This window comes from Trematomus bernacchii, unplaced genomic scaffold (genome assembly GCF_902827165.1).
Source record: "Trematomus bernacchii unplaced genomic scaffold, fTreBer1.1, whole genome shotgun sequence".
Taxonomy (NCBI): Eukaryota; Metazoa; Chordata; class Actinopteri; order Perciformes; family Nototheniidae; genus Trematomus; species Trematomus bernacchii.
The window spans coordinates 4,961,246-4,981,154 of record NW_022987727.1 but is presented as its reverse complement, the minus strand read 5'-3'; the positions used below and the strand labels follow the sequence as shown (position 1 = coordinate 4,981,154).

Here is a 19,909-nt window from a genome sequence, read left to right as displayed (position 1 = left end):
CGAGGCAGCGGTGGTGGCGGAGGTCGAGCCCCCAGCCACCGGGACGGTAGCGTCTCCAATCGCCCCTGGCGACCATCACGTTGCCATGCTCCGGAACAGACAGGCCTGCGTGCACAACAGATGGAACTAATGATGCGAAACAAAAGAGATCATTTCACCGTGGTCCTCTAGGAAGCCACAAAGAGAGGCTTGGAAGTTTGAATGATGGGACCAGGGGACCGGCATGGGGTTAGATATGGGTAGCCTTTTTTTCTAGAGGTGCTACATGAAAAGGAAAAAAGGCCTTTGATGTTTCTTACAGAACGCAGTAAATTAAAAAAGCGAAAATAAGAGAAATGGTAATAAGACCTGGTGAGAATACCAGCAAGAGATGTGTTTTCTTTGGGGTCTCTGATATCCAGTCACATGTTGGTCATCAGACCTCTGAGGTCAAATTCCCATGCATGAAAAATGATGAACTGCCAGTTCTGCAACTAAAGTTTCGCAACTGTCTTGGTCAAGTTTTGACAATAGCCTTCTGTTCATATTCCAACATGTTTAATTATTCTTTTTCAACCAATAATCAAAATAACCTCAACAATCACTTAATACAGTAATTACAGTACATGATTCACTACTGTCGGTGGATGATTTAATCAGAATTTCATTTTGATATCATAGCCTCGCTTTATAATTTATCTTGTATCTTAATGCATTTATCGTGATGCGGAATGATTAGTTAAAAACATTCCAAGTTCAGGGTACATTTATTCAAGACCTTAATATATAAAACAGTCTGGTGTGCACGGTTGTAAACGTCTTGTGAAGAAAGGCTACGTATGTGCACCATCCGTTTTTTACACTGCGTTAGATAACAGTTGTAAACAAGCTGCTGTGTCCTGAACTGACAAAAAACAAATCAAATTTGAGCTGAGGACATTTGCATATCCTGAGGGACAGGATTAGATTTAGAGGTCATCGCTTACGAGCCAGTCCTCAGCAGACGCCAATGCAATGTTTCTATGTCAAGTACATTCAATCGACGCCTATGTGAGCCCAGTGTGTTTTCCGAGTCAGACAGTCAGAGAGAGGGAGCAGCTCTTTAAACGCAGTGTGTGAACTGAGAGAAGCCAAACACCTTGGGAGGGGATTTAACCAGGATGGTGCGGAGAGGAGCCCAATCCATGCCCATCCACACATGGAGGGGATCACTGGGAAAAGTTCAGCTCAGACCCTGACACAAACAGCGGAGCAAGGCCTGTATTAGAGTCAGGTTAGCAAAGATAACACTATCAGCCTGATCCCCATGGGTACCAAATGCCGGGCCTTGCTGGCAAATAAAGCTACAGTGTCTTGACTCCTTGGCACATTAGCTCTGATTACAATGACCTTCATTATATCAGCTACCCTTATTACAACACGTAGAAGGCGTCTCTCCCCTGGGTAAAGCACAGTGGGGGAAAGAGTAAAGGAAAGCGGTGAGATTCACTAAGAAGGTTGGAGCTGTGCAAACCAGTGCTAAGACCTGCACCAATGTAATGTACCATAAGCACTTAGGAAAACTCTCATGATATTCACACCTGCTGCCTTGTCACTTACTGACAAGTCACATTTAAGGGTACTGTTTAGATTGTTGAATACAGAAATGGATTGATACTCAAAGACGATACTTGAATCATGAGCATTTGTATTGGAACTGTTTAGAAATCTGTGACTTAAGAAAAAAAAAAGTCAAGTTTTTACTAATAACTCAATATTGTCCTGACTAAAGCCTTCCACAGCAAATCACTACCTGAATGTCTTTCTAATCCTTAGTTCCTTAGAATAGCATATCCAAAACTAACCACACACATGTTTTGATTTAATACAATTTCTTACAGTTTGTATTACTAAATAACATGCTTGACTATTGAAATATTAACCATTCCACATCCTGTGCGCACAGACGAGGTGTTTAATATGCAACTATGTTGTTAACCTCAATTTCCTTCCCAGTCTGCCCCTCCACAGGCCGCATTGTTAGCTTGAGCGAGCTCTTGGCACACGTTAGCGCCGTGGTGGTGACTCTCATTCACTCTGACCACCCTGCAGGCGGGGGGATTCTCTCCCACAGCCCTGCTCATCCCTCCTTCAGGCCCCTGCTGTGCATCTCACCCTCCCTCTCTGCTGGCAGGTGACTCACAATAACAGCCGTTGCCCTGAAAGAGCCGCTTCATCGCACTCACTTAGCGCTGCCAGCACACCCCGACACGGGATAAGCTGAACTGTGGGGGATCTGAGGACCATCCCTTCAGCCAGCAGGAGGGTGCCATGTTTGTTTTTGTGCTAAGATACAGAGGGTGGTAGGAGAAGGGCGGGGGGGGAGGGGGGCAATCAGCTTGTTTTGGATTAGGAGGAAATCAAGAGATTTTAAGAATTACAAGATGTGCCTTGACAGCAAGTTGAAAACAAAAGCACCTGTAGGATTAGAACCAAGGATTGACACACAGAGCATCACTACCATCCTCTTATTCAGATATGTGTATGTACTATAGTTTCTGAGGGAGAAAAGACGATACAATAGCAATATAGACAAGAGTGCACTTAACAGAATCTGAGTTTAAGCCATGTTGATCCCCTATGACAGTATGTTAAAAAAAAAAGCCCAAAAAATTGTAACTTAATTATAGATTTATAATGAGCCACTGCACCACTGCCAAAAACAAGTCCCATACCAAGGCAAACAGGCACCTGCTGAATGCTCTCTGCTTGTGGGTTTTCATAGCTTAATTAATCGAGGCCTTGGGGTATCATGACTCGTGCGTGCCGCTTGCGTGCAATTAAGTTGTTCCTCGAAACAGAGGTGCGACTTCAACATGGAGCAGAGACACCAATACTGAGCATAACGAGACAAAATGTGTGTTTTGAAAAAGGCAATGATACAGTCATTTGTACCTCAATGACGGGAACTGTTTCAACAAACTGTGAAATGCTTTTTCACACAAATAAAAGAAAATCACTTTGTTTGACCTCTCAATGACAACAAAGACATCTGCGCCAAATCACTACATTAGCTTTTGGATACATATGTTTTACATTTATTGCAAGTATTGGTTGATGAGAATATAAGATTAAAACTCACCTTCTTGTTGAACACACTTTGAATCCGCGGAGGCGTTATCGCGTCTGCCCGATGCTCATTCTACTGCCATATGATTTCTGTAGATAAACATAGAACAGATGTTTACCATCACATTTTGTTTATTTAAAAAGACAGATTTAAAAAGGCAGTGATCTTTTTGGAACATTTGTTGTGTTGAAAAGTAACCCATTGGGGTACAAATAGGTGTAAAAGGTTAAAAGTCTCACAGGTGAAAACCAAAAGTCCTGACAGTTTAAAATCCAAGTGTGACCGAGATCTGGAAACTGTAACTATGTCCCTCTTGCTGGTGTGACACGTGCAATGCAGCAATGGCACTAAAAAAAACTAATCTAAAAGTGGGCGAGCACAGTGTTTGTTTTGTTTATTGAAAAATCTAAATGAATGTGGTAATGATTTATTGATGTAAAATAAAACAGAAATAATTAGTGACCAAAATGAATTAGAACAAAAGTATGAAATTCTCATGACTGCTAATTACCAGTTTGAATGAGCCTGATAACTAAAGAGAAAAGGTATTAAATGCAATAATTATTACTATTGCTAATTACATTTGCAATTATGTCACTAATGAGAAAGGCCTAATTATCAGCACATTGGATAAATAAGACTTTTGCTTTCTATCGTTAAAGATGGAGGTGATGTGGTTATACATCAAGGGCAAGTCCTCTGACCAAGAACCCAGGGTGACGGTAAAGCTGTAAACTCTCACAGGACTATGGTCTCCTGAATGGTGATAAATAATGACAATAAAGGATATGCACAATCATTTATAGATCTGACCCATGTCGCTTGACCTGTGTGAGACTTTAACTGTTATCAGGACAGTAGGTGGGCTTCCTCAAATGTGCCTTTATTATTTACTTGATGGTTGTGATCCATTTTTTCAATAAATGAGCAAGAGTATGATATATCACACTGTTTTATTACATCGCTTTTACTTAAGAAAAGTATTTTGGAAACTCAACAGCACTTTGAATTGTCTAGAATCAGAGAGACACTGTGACGACAGAAAATACTGTTAATGTGGAAGCTCTATGTTTCATTTGCTATCTTCATAAAAGTGCTGAGGTGCACAAATGTAACAAATATGATGTATGTACTGGTAAGTCCTCCATGTGACAAGTTCATTTATTTAAATAAAAAAAGCAACATGTCTCTGCTTCAAAAATATAAACTGATGTATTTATCCATTGGAGAAAAAAAAAGGGTTGTTGCGACAGAGCAGTGACTCAAAGCACAACGTATGTGCTATGTAGCACAGTGCTACTGTTGGTTTAAAGAGAGTTTAATATCAAGTCAGTCATAAATAAAATGAAAAAGGTATATTAAACTATGTTTGGCAAAGACTAGACTTTAGGGGTCAGTTATTGCCTGTTTTGGACAGTATATGATGCACTTATCCATCTAGTGAATCTAACTGTCAGCTGGTTGGTGACTGCTAGGGAAATGCTATAAGACAGAATCCTAAACACCCCATTGCACTGATCTCCAAACAGCCCACCCTCTTCAACAAGGCAAACTGCACCTGATTTGTGGTTGGCAAAATATTGCTATATCAAACTCAAAGTCTCCAAATGCTGTTGATATTTCTCACATTCCTCAAGGGCGTTGCTCTACCTTTAGGAGAGCGGAAGTGTTGCGGAGGGCCGTGTCTGAGTGCCAAGTAAATGCACGATGGATTAGGTGCATATCTTCCACATGGCTGTCTCCTAATCCCACCATCTGAGGTAAACACAGGACCAGGTGAGGCAACACGCCTGTCTGAGACACCTCTGGAGCACAGAGGGATCTCCTCTCAACACGGGAGGGCTGCTTCATACCAGCGAGGAACTCATTCACACAGGGTTCCAGTAATAATTGGGGCATGTTTGTTTCCTGTCTGGTGCTTTATTTATACAACAAAACATAAACAGCAGTGTATTCCTAAAAATGCTTTTTTTTCCTTTTAAATGTATTGCATAAAAGATCATTCAAGTGAAACAAAGTAGGAGAAAAGGAGAAGGATTTTACAGCATAAGAAAATATATTTGTAATAAACCGAAAGCACCACATATAGCACAAAAAAAAACAGCAAGAGGCGCGTTCACACCGGAGTACTTTTCCCAGTATAGTTCCGATATAATTCCGAAAATGTGCGTTCACACTAGAACTTAGTTCATGAGAACCTTTTCACCCCCTCTGCTAGAGAGCAGGTACTTTTGTGGGAGAAAAAGGTTCCCATTTCTGATTGGCTGGGCGGATTGCAAACCACGCCCCGTAAAACTCCCAAAACGTTTTGTGAAGCCGCCATTTTATTTTCCTCACATTAGCATTATTAGCATTAGCCCAGCGCACAAACGGAGAGAGACTAACTTATGGCAACACAAAAGAAAACATGGGAGCGGTGGAGATGAGGAGGTGTCGGCGTTTCTGGCGATTTACTCGGAAGGCTTCAGTAGAAGCTGCTGGGACTCCCAGCAGCTTCTACTGAAGCCAGTCCCCAACTCCGGGGACTTCCGGCCGAGGACTTCGGGTGGCAGTATACGCCGTGAAGTTGTTTGCGGCCTGCCAGTAAACCCAAAGCAGAAGAAGAAGAAGTGACGTCAGCGGCTTCATTTGCCTAACCCTCCCTCAGGGACTTATTCCGGTGTGAACGCGATCTGCTCTTTAGTTCATGAGAACTAAAGAGTTCTGATGAAAGAAGTTCTGATGAACTAAGTACGGCAAAGCACTTGGTGTGAAAGCGCCTAATGACTGCATGGCAATCAGACAAAAAAAGGATCATATTTTCACAAAAAGTTGTCTTTTTTTTATATTGAGTATATCCTTACACTTATTTTGCTAACATTCAATCAGTTCTCAGATGAGAACCTGAACATCTGGTTCAGCCCTTTTGTGTTTTTCGTGCATTGAAAAAGGGAGCAATAAGGTGATACTTGTGTGTGTGTGTGTGTGTGTGTGTGTGTGTGTGTGTGTGTGTGTGTGTGTGTGTGTGTGTGTGTGTGTGTGTCACTGCAAAAGAATGTTGCCAAAGTCTCTCCCTCTCACCTCAGAGGCAGGATAAGAAGAGGAACGAAAAAGCAAAACCATAAAAGAACAATCAACGTGCATATTCAAGATGGAGCTGATATTTTTTTAGACATCTAGATCATTACGCAAAAACAGGTTTTGATATGTTATGGCATGACTGTTTTTCATTACATTTTTCACACATGATCTCATGACTTGACAAAGCACACACCCATAGAAAAGGTACTTGAGGTTAAAAAACTAGGTAGGGTGTATCACAAGTAAATGGGGTATGTTATTATTTCCCCAAAACAGTGATGCCTCTTTCTGGGACAGGAAAGCGTTTAACAGGATATATTACAAATATTTAATTTTTTTATGTTAAATTGCATTCAAATACCATGGCTATAATTCATACAAACACAAGTTCAGTGCTTCATGTGTTTAAACCTCTGACCTTTTTATTTGCAAAGTTAGTTATAAGTGTATACCATTTTCTTGTTGGTTTAAAAGTAGCTGCAATTTTTCCCTGCAATCCCCAACAAAACAATGTTTAAATAAAAACAAGGTACACTACAGTACACAGTAATACTATAATCACAACCTAGAGCCAGGGCACTTGTGAAAGCCTTGTTGGAACATGTGAGTGAGGGAAGGGACTGAAAAGTGCATATTTTGATTTTGGTGATAAAACAGCAATCACAGAAGCTGAAATGTGTTAACTGTTCAGTGACTCAATGGATGTGAATGTTGTTGCTGCGAAACTGTTTAACCACATGATGTTTCATTAGCATTTGGTACATAACAAAAACTAATTTAAAAAAAATTATTGGCCTAAACCCAAAGCATTTACAGAACGTGGAAAGTTTTTCTAATTGGTGCAAATGTAGTGTTTTAACTTAAAGCAAAGATAAAGTGTTTTACATCTGTAGATGGGATGTATTATTTAAAAGCAGGTCAGTCACTCTACAAAGGGATACTCAAGTTATGGTACAAATAATTAACAAAAATTGAGCTTGTGGTTAGTGCGCTATGCAAAGCTCATACTGTAAAGCCTGTGCATAACAAAAAGAGAGAATCTGAACCTGAATGGTGAGGTTTTCTGAGGTTATGTTACCAACCGTTGCCCTCAGGCACAGGTATGAGATAAATATACTGTACAATATACGCACAGCTTTGTCACGCAATGTGACTTGAGCAAGAAGGCATCTGGGTTCATCATAGAAATGCAATGTGCAGCTGGCCCACCTTATTTTTTACGATTGTTTCTTTATTCAGAGTGCTCACTGACAGAAACATAGCCAACTTTAAAGATTCTTCTTCGCTGAATCACCACTCATGCCAGTATTAAACATTTTAAATGTGTAGGTTTTTTACAAAAACATTCGATTTTCATGGTAATTTACATTCGTTTCATGGTGGATTGTGGATATAAAAACATCAAGTCTCTACACAAGACTGATCAGAAAAGTACTCAAGAGTTCCATGATTCATTTCATTTATTAATTATATTCTTCCAACCAAGCTGAGTAGTTTCAGGGTGTACGTTTCTTGTATGTGGTAAGAGAAAAAACGTATCTGGAAAGGCCTTTTCTTACTCTATATTTTTTATTTTGTGCATTTATACGAGAAAAGGACATATTGTAATTATTCAATCCCCATGTTTCCCTATATGGCTACACCAACTGTACGGCAGTAGCCCTATTAGGGGGTTCCCAATCCTCTAATCAAGCATTTCACCTTTTATTATTATTAATATTATTTAAATTAATATTATTATTAATAATGATATGAATATTATTATCATCATTATTATTTTAATTGTTTTTATTATTATATGTTTGTATTTTTCTATGTATTTTGATGCTTTGGCAACAATGTTACCTGGAACTCTAATGCTGATCAAGCCAAAATAGTTTAAATGGAATTAAATTGGACTGAGCAAAGCATAGGTTTAACAGACAAGTAGACTATGATAAGGAATTGGTTTTCAGTTTAACAATATGGATATTTGAAAACCTTTTTTCTTCAGTGAAAACTGTTACCCATGGAGGATCTATTGTAACTGGTATGATTACAAGCTGACCACCACTGCTCCTCAATGAGGATAAAACATGTAGCTTTAACCTTTAAATCTAACAGAAGGTGTTAAGTCGATTCTCCAAAGATTTGTTTGGGAGGAGTATCACTTTAACGGCATCTAGGTATCTTCCCAGCTACTTTTAAAATGCTATTTTACATTCAGGTTCTTGACTATATAACAGGGAGTGGCGTTTTTTCTTTTTTTACGTGCATAGCAAAGCTCCACCTACTTCCTGTTTCAATCGAACCCAGTGACCAAATTGCCGATGAAAACTAAGATCACTTTACCAGGCTTAGATTTGGCCTGAATAAGGCTACACTTGAACAAATCTAATCAAATTGAAATGAGAGCAGTATTTTGATTTGGTGTACAAATGGGTCCAGATGAACTTCCTTCTCCAATAGGTCTCAATGGCTTTAAACATCCAGATACAACAACAGTGTTCTCACACGCCTGGATATATAGGCTGAAATCATTACAATGTTTATATTTACTGCTGTAAATGGACTAGGGCAAACTCACCCGTCATCTTCTTACAACACTGAATTATAATAACTCATAGACATGTTTGTTTGCCTTGGGGAGATATATTTTTGGGCTGAAAGCATTGGGTATGATTAGCAGTGGTAAAGCATACAGAAACAGTTTAGAAATTCCATCAAGCACACCCAATCTGTTGATTGGTTACTTGAATTGGTGTGACTGTTGAGTCCTACCAATTTAAAGAGATTGTGCGAGTCTGGAGTGTGTACCAAGTGTGGACATGTTGATTATGTATGCTAGGAGTGGTTCAGTCTTTTATTGGAAAATTTACACCCGTGCAGTGATTTATATAAATCAGTAGTGCCCACAAAGCAGTAAAACTCTAATTGTTTCTTCCATTTTGAAAGTCTAGCGTCCATTAAGGATGCAGTGAGTAATAAAAAGGACTTTTAATCAATCCTCTCTTGTTGATGAGTTGATGTGTGAATGGGCTATCCTACCTGACAGTGCTACCATATGTTGATTTCTTTTTCTAATAGCTAACAAAAAGATAGAGGGAGCTTATTTATTGTAGGTGACTGCATTTACAATACAACTTAATCAAAAAGAAAGAGGGTAATTCATCCGAATTGTTTCTGGTCTTTTGATCTGTTTAAGTATGCGAATAAACACTTGCTGAATTAACACATTTCCTCTTTTTACTTTGTGACCATTTACTGAGATGTACAGTACTTAAGGATTCTGATGTTTGATACTATCCAAAACCTAACAAAAGAGCCCAATAAATACAACCCCTCTGATTCTTTCAGTACCAGTTACTCACATTATTTATCCTTGATATAAAAAAGGGGTTTTAAAGCAGGCAGCAGCATGCAGGCAGTGCCTCTTGCCCACACTGCAGTCTCCGCAGTGACCCTTTCAGTGTCAGATTAGACGGGCCGAGCCCTCCTCGACCGGCTGGCACGGCCACAGTAAATCCTGGAGACTGCTCATGCTAGGGACCTCGGGTAATTAATAAAATCCCCATTACATGCCTTGTGCCCGTTGTTTGCTATTTCAACACCCCATTTGTGCCACGATTACAGTCATTATCAGTCACCGCCATTAATTCTCTACCCGATGCCAGAACTGCATACTAATAAATTGGGCTCTACATTTTTTTTTTACCTTTCCAGGAGTTGGTATTGGAGCTGGGCCAGGAAGTGCCACTCCAGATTAGGAGTCATCTGGTGACTCGGAAAGAGCCCTTTCAATAGAAGGCTGCTGCATCTTTGGAGATAGTTCAAATTTCCCCTTTGATTATTTTCCTTTCCCCTCCAAAATGAATCTTTATTAGGCTTTAATCCTGAATAAAATGAAATTAGCAGACTGCAAAATATTGCTTTCTTTTCTGACTATTCCCTTGTGCCTGCATGCAAATTATAATGCTTATTTATGTAAATGAGGTGTCGTCTTTAATTAGTTTTGCTTGAGGGCATTAAAATACATGTATTCTCTCCCCAAAAATGATTTGTTTTGTTGCTCTGTTCAGTTTAAGTTCAAAATGAATGATTATGCCGACTAAAAAGGTTTATTAATTCTCTAGTTCGCTTTTTTTCCTACCTCTTTTGGAGAATTATCTTCTCCACCCACTTCCTGGGAAGAGTGTATTCTCTGTGAAATCGAAAAGCCTCTTTAGGCAGTACTCAGAGCGCTACTCTGACAAGCACTTGTAAAGGTCCCAGGTTGAAACCACATGGTAAAACTGCACTTCCACTTATCAAATCTGAAAGCTGTGCTCTTCAGCAATCCTCTCTATACGCATGTGTTTGCCCGCATGACTATTTGTATAATGACAAATGATTGAACAGAATTGAGGTTTGCTTAACTGTTGTACCTCTGCATTCATAGATGTTTTATAATGTGCACTTTAACCATTGAAAAGACTATTGTGCTCAAATAATGTCTTGGTTCTATTTCCATTTTGTTCATATATCAAAGACGCTTAAAACATAATCCTTTCTTGAGAGTGAGAGCTGCGTTATTAATCAAATGTTAATATTGATGTAAATTCTGATAGCCTGTCAGCTCAAAACTGAAATGAGCATGACTGTGTAGACGTTTCAGCTGATCTGGGTCCCGTTTTAATATTTGTTTAAAAGGATTTGCGGTGTTACAATCAATCTTCCGCTATCCCCCGTTTTTATGCATTTACTGTTGATTTACAGTCCATTGTTGAGTGGCTACTGAAAAGAAAACTGCTTTGTGTCATTGTAGAAGGTGTCGGGTCAACTTGTGTTAGAAGCAGCGTGTGTCTGTGTCCTGCAGTATTTCAAACCACTTCAGGCTGAAAGTGACCAACTGCAGCTCCTGTTATTGTTCAATATCAGATCAGTATTTAGCATCCCTTCAACTGCTCAGATGAGCTGAAGTGGCAAGTTAAGATGCCCCCTCCCCACCCTCCAAGAATGATTTATGGAAAGGAAGCTAAAACCATTATAGCATTTTTATTATTATTGTTCTTTCAAGGCTAATGCAACAATAGATTTTTACATGATTGATGCCTTACACTAAACATTAGAGGATTACATTAACTTTGCATAGAACAGCTAAATGACACAAGATTACTTATTGTTATTTTTCTCCACATGATCATACTGTAAATGTAGTACATATAGTATTTCTTGGCATATATTGATCACAGTATACATACCCTACAGTACACCCACATTGGGTACATTGTGTACATTCATGCAAATGTCTGATTCAGCTTTAGTTATCCGTTTAACCACTGCTTTTTAATAAAAACGATAAACTCTTGTAGATTTAAATGTGGTGAATGGCAGTGATTCAGAGATTAAACAAAAGCAAGTGACTTTGATAACCTCTCATCTGCCCCTTCATTCTGTAAATTATTAAAAGTGTGGGCTCTTGTTGAAGGGAATGTGGCAGCAATATGCTGATACTTCAATCAGCTGGGAGGAAATTCCAAATGTAATAAGGCGGGATCGCTGCTCTCTGTCCTGCAGTTCCTTCCTACCATGAGCTTCAGCTGTCAGAACAAACAGTACGGCCATGACTTCTTTCATGCCATCAACAATATAAAAAACTCCTCAGACCACATCAAACCTCACATGATTCTTCACACATCAAGCACGTGCACAGGCAAGGTCTGAAGACTGACTCTGCCTGTCCTAAGTGGTCCTCTCACTTAAAGTGTTTCGGGACATCCATTTAAAACTAAGGAAAATAAAATAGGTACACTGCTTGGAAAGATACTTGATGAAAAGAGTTTAGGTCAGAACATCCTTCGACCATATGTGTTTTGAACTCATCTACAAGAATGTGTCTTCTCAGTCCTGTCTCACGTTAAGTTTCTCTGGTCTGTTTTTACAACTTACTCTTTTACCTGTCATGCAAGCACAATATTACCAACATCTTTGGTATGAAATCAGAAGAGATAATGAAACAAAGCTGTCTTAGTTTTCAGGGAAACTTGTTGCCAAAATATAATGTAGGTTATACTTTTTCATTCAGTGTTGAATTAAAGTCATGCAGAGCAAAGACACTTCCTCTATTAAAATGTTGACGCACACTTTGGGTGCCTTTTACAGGCATGTGTACTTGTGTGTTTATCATGTCCAGACCATACAGGCACTGATGGGCATCCAGCCAACCGATTCTTCCCGCAAAGTGCTAATTTATGCCACTCTAGTGTGTACAGCTCTATAATTACCTGAAAACGTAAACTGGAAGCTATGCCTGACAAAGACAAGAAACTGCAATAAAATGGAGCTTTTGGTGCTCAGTTGCAGTGAGTCTTATAAGACATATTAATGGGATGTTTAAAGGATATGGCACTTTTCCATTTGTCTCGTGGAAAGATCTTGGGCAGAACACCTGGTGCACTAAGTGCCTGCAGTCTGAACACGGAAGAGCAGCTAGCAGTCATGGCGTTCTTTATAAAGCACTGTCACATCTAAAACCTTTTCTATTAACTATGCACTACAGTTTATACCTGATTTGTCATTTCCTGGTTGTCATTAGGTGGCAACTTAATGAACTACCAAAGTCAGATTGCAAAGCCTTTTACTTTGTAAATTATCTCAAACAAAAGAATAGTTGTCTGTTTAAAAACATACCTTTCAAATCCTTGAGCTCTTACTCCACTGCTGTGCGTTGCACGCTTAATACATGAAACATTTCTTTTGAAACTGAGGACTAGCTTCAAGTGACTTGAAGTAAAAAGTTGAGGCAGGCCTTACATGTCATCACCTTTAAATATGTGTTAGGTAACAAACTGACAAGCTGGAATAACTTCACTGTCGAGCCAACATCATTGAAATTAATAACGATGACTTATGATCCGTGAAAAGGCGAAACATTCTCCACTTTATGTCAATATTTATGTCAGTACTTTACAAATGTAACAGTCTTGAAAAAATTGAACTCTGTTATTAAAAAAAATGTTCAATTATTTTCTTTGAGAAACTAGTTTCCCGACTTAAAAAAAAGGAACACAATGTTATGGTGTTGACGTGTGGTATTTTTGAAATGCTGCCCTTCCTATGAATGCCAGAGTAAAAAGAACATACATTACATGAAAGCTCACGGCGTTTACTGCAAAGTCTTGTAGGTGCGGTTGCATTTCTCGGAAAACACTGAGATTTTTTTCTTTTTTGGTGACGCAAATGTCAAGGAAATACTTTTGTGTCTTGTGAAACCAAGCATACAGTATGCATGGAATGCTCATTCTGAGAAATGCCTAGAAAATGACTCCACTTCACAAAAAGCCTGACTTAATAAAGCTTGCATGGGCAACACTTTTAGCAAATCTCAACTGGGTCAAATAGAAGTGTATTCCTATTGCATATGGAATACATTTATTTTAAGTTTTAATATCACTAAGGACAATTAAATACTTTTTTATCTTTCAATGGGTCACAACTTTAAAAAATGTGTTCCAGTTGAGAAAACTGGCACTGCAACTTGTCGTATCTAAGAAAACAGACCATTTATATGTGGGAAGACACAATGTGTTCAAGAACACAAAACAGGACAAACAGGTACAACTTTTATTAACGGCAAGGAGATTTATTATTCTCATAAAAATTGTTCACGCCTAAAGTCAGTTGAGTTCAGTCCTATAGGAAAGTCAGAACCAATGCCAAGTTGATGTAGGCTGAATGGGGATGATTGCAGTTGCTCCTATAAAAGGTGTGCATATCAGACCAAAATATGTTGTTTGTTTTCAGTTCTATGTCTAGTGTTTCCCCGAGAAAATAGCAAAAAAAGTATTATTTTTGTTTGTTTTCAAGAACATTTCATTTTGTCAGAATTTAAAATGTGGTTTATTTCATTCTTCCTGGTCAACAGGAGCCTTAGGTGAATAAAGGTAATGAGGAATACTTGCACAATTCTAAAGAGGCAGAAGCTGTTTATAGGATCAGTGATGCTGTAGTTTGGGGAAGCAGCTACGTTTATGATGTTGTACAGTAACATGAACACTCACAGCAGCAATAATGCGCATGTCCTTTTTTTTAAATAAGTCATTAAGGATACCTAGAAGAAAAGTCACTAATCCAGGTGGCTTCATCAAGACTAGCACCAAAGAATCTTCAATTTCATAAGCAGTGCCAACAATATATTTTTAAGGTCATCAAAGTATACAAACTCTTTATACTTGAATAACTACACAAAGGTGCAGACAGAAACCTTAGGCCTTCAGTAAACACATAATTTCCCTGAAAATATGACTGTTTGGAATATACTCTACATACAAGCAGAGAGCACCAACTTGGATAACACTGCAAGATTGTCTTTCATTTCTTCCTTCAAAAGTAGTCATTACAAGGGGGAGTGTCTGAAATTGTGATTTATTCCTTCAACATCAAACAAGATTTAACAAAAGTGAAAATGTCCGAGCCCTTCCTGCAATCTGCAGAGTCTTCCTTATCATTTTACACAACTATAAAATGGGAAAGCTAGTGAGGGAAATACCTTTTTTTGTTTAACTTAGTCTAAGTCTCACAAAAGCCACAAGAATTTGAGAGAAAACAAAATGCCTGTCAGGGCGAGCATACAAGAGGCAAAAGGGGGATCTGGCATGGCCTAAGCAAAGTCATAAAAATATTTTCCCTTTTATTTAATGTTGTCCATAATTCATTGCCAGGAAAAGCTAATCAATAGCACCTTAATGAAAACTTGAGCCATATTTTATTTTGCCGCAGAGAAGTCCCGGATCAGCATTTGTTGCCTTGTTATGCGCTGGTTTTCACCCTTGGGCTGTTTGACAGATGTGCATCACATTTGCAGATACCTTAAATATTTGCTCTCTTCAACCGCATTTGCCTTATCAAAACACCGCAGAGAAGGGGGGACGTTTCTGATGATGACAGCAATGAAGATTCAAAAAAGAAACATGATCCAAAACGGTTTCATATATTAATGGTGTCCTAGCCGTAACCTCGGCTGAATATGGCAACATACATCGCCAAACCAAAGCTGTACATAAATATTGACTAACACATTTTTGATGCTCTCCACCAGTGTCATAAATACACTGCACTCCCATAAGACTCTAGGTTTATATTAATGTCAGATTGAGATGAGCATGTTGAAAAGACATACTAGTCCGGTTCATTGTATCTCTTTCAATGGAATTAATTAACTAAACACAGGCAATAGAAGTCTCAGGAGTTACATGCCGGCTGCAAGACGTATGCAAAGCATTGTTCTTTAACTGTTAATGATAAAGTAATTCAGAAAAATCCATGAATTGCCATAAACTGTGGAAAACTATGCATCATTACAGGAAGAAATGGATATTACCAATTGCACAAAGATATCACTACCATGCAGTGGCGGTTCTAGAACATTTTACATGGGGTGGCAAAGGGGGGGCAAGAGGTCATGCCAGGGTGGCATGGGAGGGCGGACAGTACGTGGTATTTTATACTGTATATAACCTATGTATTGTTAAATCATGCCCTAGCACAAGTGTTCTTAATGCACAAGAGAAACAAGGTGTTCAGACAAACAAACAAAAATATAGTAATTCTATGAATCGGGTGCCCTTTGAGTCCCCCAAGCTTACTTCAACAATTTTAAATGAAAGGAAACTACAAAATGTATTTTAAAGCAATTAATTAATGGAACAGGTTGTTTTGCATTACAATGTAAAATAAATATATATATTGTTTTTAAAAAATTGGTTGTCTTAGTAGTAGACAACAGACATGTCCTCACTAAGCATCATTACATATTCATTGAATATTAAACAAATCAAAATGGCCAATTATCCCAAAATGTTGCTGCTAATATAATCATATGCTGTCAACTTAACTGAACAAAGAAGAAAAAATACTTGAATTATCTATGAAATTGCAATATTGACACAGGTCCCTCAGTTTGTTTCAACCACCCGTCACGCCATACCATTTACCCTCCTATTAAAATAATGGATCAGTCCATGTGTCATCTGCATTGAGGGAATGACAATCACAAAAGTCCTTCTGAAGAAAAGATGGCAAAGAAAAAAAAGTGTCAGTATCTTCTTTTACCTATATTTCAGTTTTTTGTATTGTCAGATTAAGATTGACAAACTCAACATTTCAACTCTGTTATATATATATATATATATATATATATATATATATATATATATATATATATTATATATAATAGTAAATCATTTTTATTAAAAAATAAACAATAGTTTTGCTAAATATTACAATTTTGTAATGTCCTTAACTTCCATGTGGTGCCATATCTTCGCTAAACAAGGTCTCATGGCTACCTTTTGTCAAAAACTTCAACCCCGTCACATTCAACCCTGTCAAATTTTTTCAAGGAAATTCCTAGTAATTATTTATATTTTGTGCCTGAGGTGGGAAAATGTGTTTTCTCAAAGGTTTAACCTGTTAAGCCCTGAGCCTGTTTCGGGTCTCAGGCTCGAAAATGACATAACAAAGAACCCAGAACAAAATGACTATAACTTCACTTCTAAAAAGGGGTAAATTAATAATCTTTTTTCTCTAAGCAATGATAAACCTTGGATGTAGAAAAGTCAGAATCAATATAGAATTTTTTTTATTTTAAAGTAAATTCAGATTGAACATAGTAAGAAAATGTAAATGATAGTGTCCGTCCAAAAAAAAAACATTACTTATAGTGAAAACCACCCTTGAATGATGGGATAGTAGACTAAAAGCTTTAGGAATCCAAACTATAACATATAATAAGTACCCTGTATCAAGATTGATGCAAAACAAGTGACATTTGACCTTTTTAGAGAGATTTAGAAAAGAAAACCCACTTCTGGGGTCATTTGGGTGGATTTGACCTATCTCTGGCCCCCCTTGGTCAATTTTGATGATTGACATCTCTTTTTAACCGTTAGAGCCAATAGAATCGAGGGGAAGTCCCTAAAATCCCTCTAAACATTACCCATTGGTGAATGAGTGATGCGCAGCCAGAATGCCCCGGAACCGGAAGCTGCGATACACTCTGGTGGCTATCATTAGCAGCTAATATGAAATCTCCGTTTTTTACATAAAAATGTAATGATGGATTATCAGTAATCATTTCAAAGTGACACAGACACATTGGATTAACCATTGGATTAACCTTCAGCAGCGTTTTGATTGTTTTAATGCCATTGAACACGACTTTTGATCAGAATAACAGCTAAGGTGAGACGATCTCCCGTGAATGCTCCGTAAAGCTACGTGTTGTGATGTCTGTGTTTGCTTCCCCTGTCGCGAGTTCTGATCGCTCAGGGATGATACCAATACCTATAGAATCTGTGGAATCTCATCTTTAATCGGATATATTGTATGTGCAGTTAGGATAAGTAATAAGGGTATTTTTAACTTGAGTTCTGTGCTAAGTGCGTTAGCATTTTTTTGGGCTCATTTAGACGCTTCTTGTGAGACTTGTGTTTTGTTTCGGTAAAAATGGTTCGTATTGTCAGTTAGCTGAGTTTCTTCCCGTTAAATGGGTATGACACATTAATAGGTTATTAAATGTTAAGAAGCCCTGAGACACAGTTTCGTGAAAAAACTACCCGCAGGACCCGTATTAGTCCACTACCAGATGTTATGATCAAAAATGCAAACATTTTGGTTTCATTTTTCAAAAATGTAAAGACCCAAAAGGCACCCGATTCTGTTTACTGTAAGTACAGTAAAAGTACTAAGTTATAATTAAGTACACAAATGACATCACCCATCTCTTAAGAGAGCTAAAGGTGACCTGTGCAGCAACACATTTCAATAAATATGTGTCAATACTAAGAGCCGCTAGATTGTGCTGCTGTAATGGATGCAAGGAGAATAAGAACATACCATGTGGTCCAGCTGGAGTCTCATCTGCCTCCTGATCACTGCCTCTGTCCCTCTTTCTGACACCTCATCTTTATTCCTCACATACATTTCTTCTTCTTCACTAATGTCCTCATCTCCTCCTGGCTTTCTCCTGCTCTGACCCTCCTGGTCTCTCCAGTGAACTCTCTTTTCCTTTTCCTCTTTCTGTTCATCCTCATCACTTCTCAGATATGTCTTTTTGTTGTTGTTGAATCACTCCAGCTACTCTGGCCTGCAAGAGTCTACTTGTGAAAAGCACTGGTACAAATGCTTGAATGACTTTACACGATAGGGCCATGTAGCTGATGGCTGTAGCTGTGTTTAGACCCAGTTTGACGGTAAAGGATGTATCCTGGTTTAATGTATCTGGCCTCATTGCTGTGATGTGTAATTTACGTGGATTTAATAGTACCGCATAGTTTAGCAAATAAAGTGATCGATCTCCCAGCTAGCGCTGTCTGTGTAGTATTTTGTAACGTAACGCCCCAAACAGCGACCGTCTGTTACACGCTATCGATTCAAACGGCAGCGTTTTATTAATATTTTGTTTCAAGCTCTCGTCTTTAGTAAAAACAAAACTAGTCGAAGGGGAAATGCTCCCAGGGGAAGCTGATCCACCCTCAGGTGCTGGGACAGCTCTCATCTCTCTGTGAGCCGCGGTCTGTGTGATCTGCCCCCCCCCCCCCCCCCCGTAGATCTGCCCCTGCTACCATGTAGATAGACCATTATGTAGTTTGGCTACATGAATTACAGGTCTATTCGATTATAATTCAATCATTTATTTTGAAGCATATCCACAAAATGATTCCTTCTCATCGGATTTAAAAAAAAACTTTAACAGCATTAGAAAGCACAAATTGTTTGAAACTAGATCAACAAATCTTGACAGTATGTCAGTGAAAGCAGGTTATAATGTTGTCTCCTGACTCTTCGTAGAAAGTCTTCCATTTTGATAATATGTTTATCGTAAATTGTGCCTTTACATTTATCTGACATCAATCTGTCACACCAACTAGCCACTTTAGTAACAGACTCCCAGCGCAGTTTGATTAGTTAGTTTATTTGTTTGTCTGTTAGTAAAATTACTGAAATAACAGTATTCATGAAGCTTGGTGGAAGGGCGTAGCATGGGCCAAGAAACAACACGTACAAAAGGAGTGTATCCAAATCATGGGGCGGATACACAAATTATGTTTCAAGTTTGTTAACATTGCGTGATAGGGCATTTCTGCTTTAGACGCTCTGGCCAATAACATATCTTCCTTTTGATGTTAATAGTTGTAAGAACATCTTACCAAAGGAAAACGTCTGATAAACTAAAATGCAGAATACCAAGGTCTACGCTGCACGAGAATACTGCATCACTTTGTAACAATACCCTTTTTGACGACATATTGTGATACATGAGAATAACGCATAACGTAGTTGCAGTTCAATGCACATGTAAATTACTTTATGTATATGTATGCTTGAGATTAAACGTATCCGTCACATGAAATCAAATCAGACTGGCATTTAAGCAGGAAGGTGTGAAAAAAGAGTGTTAACAGACCGAGTGGTGGGATGCAATGCTAATTGTTTCCAGTGATCCTTGTCAACATACAGTATGCTCTGCCTCCAGTCAACTATCTATGAACTCAGACTACAATTACAAGGGAAAAGGTCATGTTTCATGCTCTGAGAGGCATCCTAATGAACTGGTTGCCACCTATTTAACACTACTCTCCAGTCCACTAAAACAGACTTTCCATATCCACTGACAGCTCGCTTCAGTTCGCCTGTGAACAGGATGAGATGTTTTTGTTGTTGCCATTTGTGTCAGGGGCAATGACTGCAAACCTTGAGGAAACTTGCCTAATGCTCGCATTCAGAGTAAACAGTTATTCATCA

At 38.5% G+C, this 19,909-nt stretch overlaps 1 protein-coding gene across 3 annotated transcripts in view; it reads right to left on the bottom strand.

Annotated features, from left to right (window-relative positions):
* Positions 1-19,909, bottom strand: part of casz1 (castor zinc finger 1) — a 167,718-nt gene that overhangs the window by 130,113 nt on the left and 17,696 nt on the right. For 2 of the 3 annotated variants that reach the window (XM_034144708.1, XM_034144709.1), the window contains one exon: positions 3,101-3,177. The gene's annotated coding sequence lies outside the window, so the exon portion shown is untranslated. Of the gene's footprint in view, positions 1-3,100; positions 3,178-12,796; positions 12,814-19,909 lie in introns of those variants that run through there. The other variant, XM_034144711.1, reaches the window with a different exon arrangement.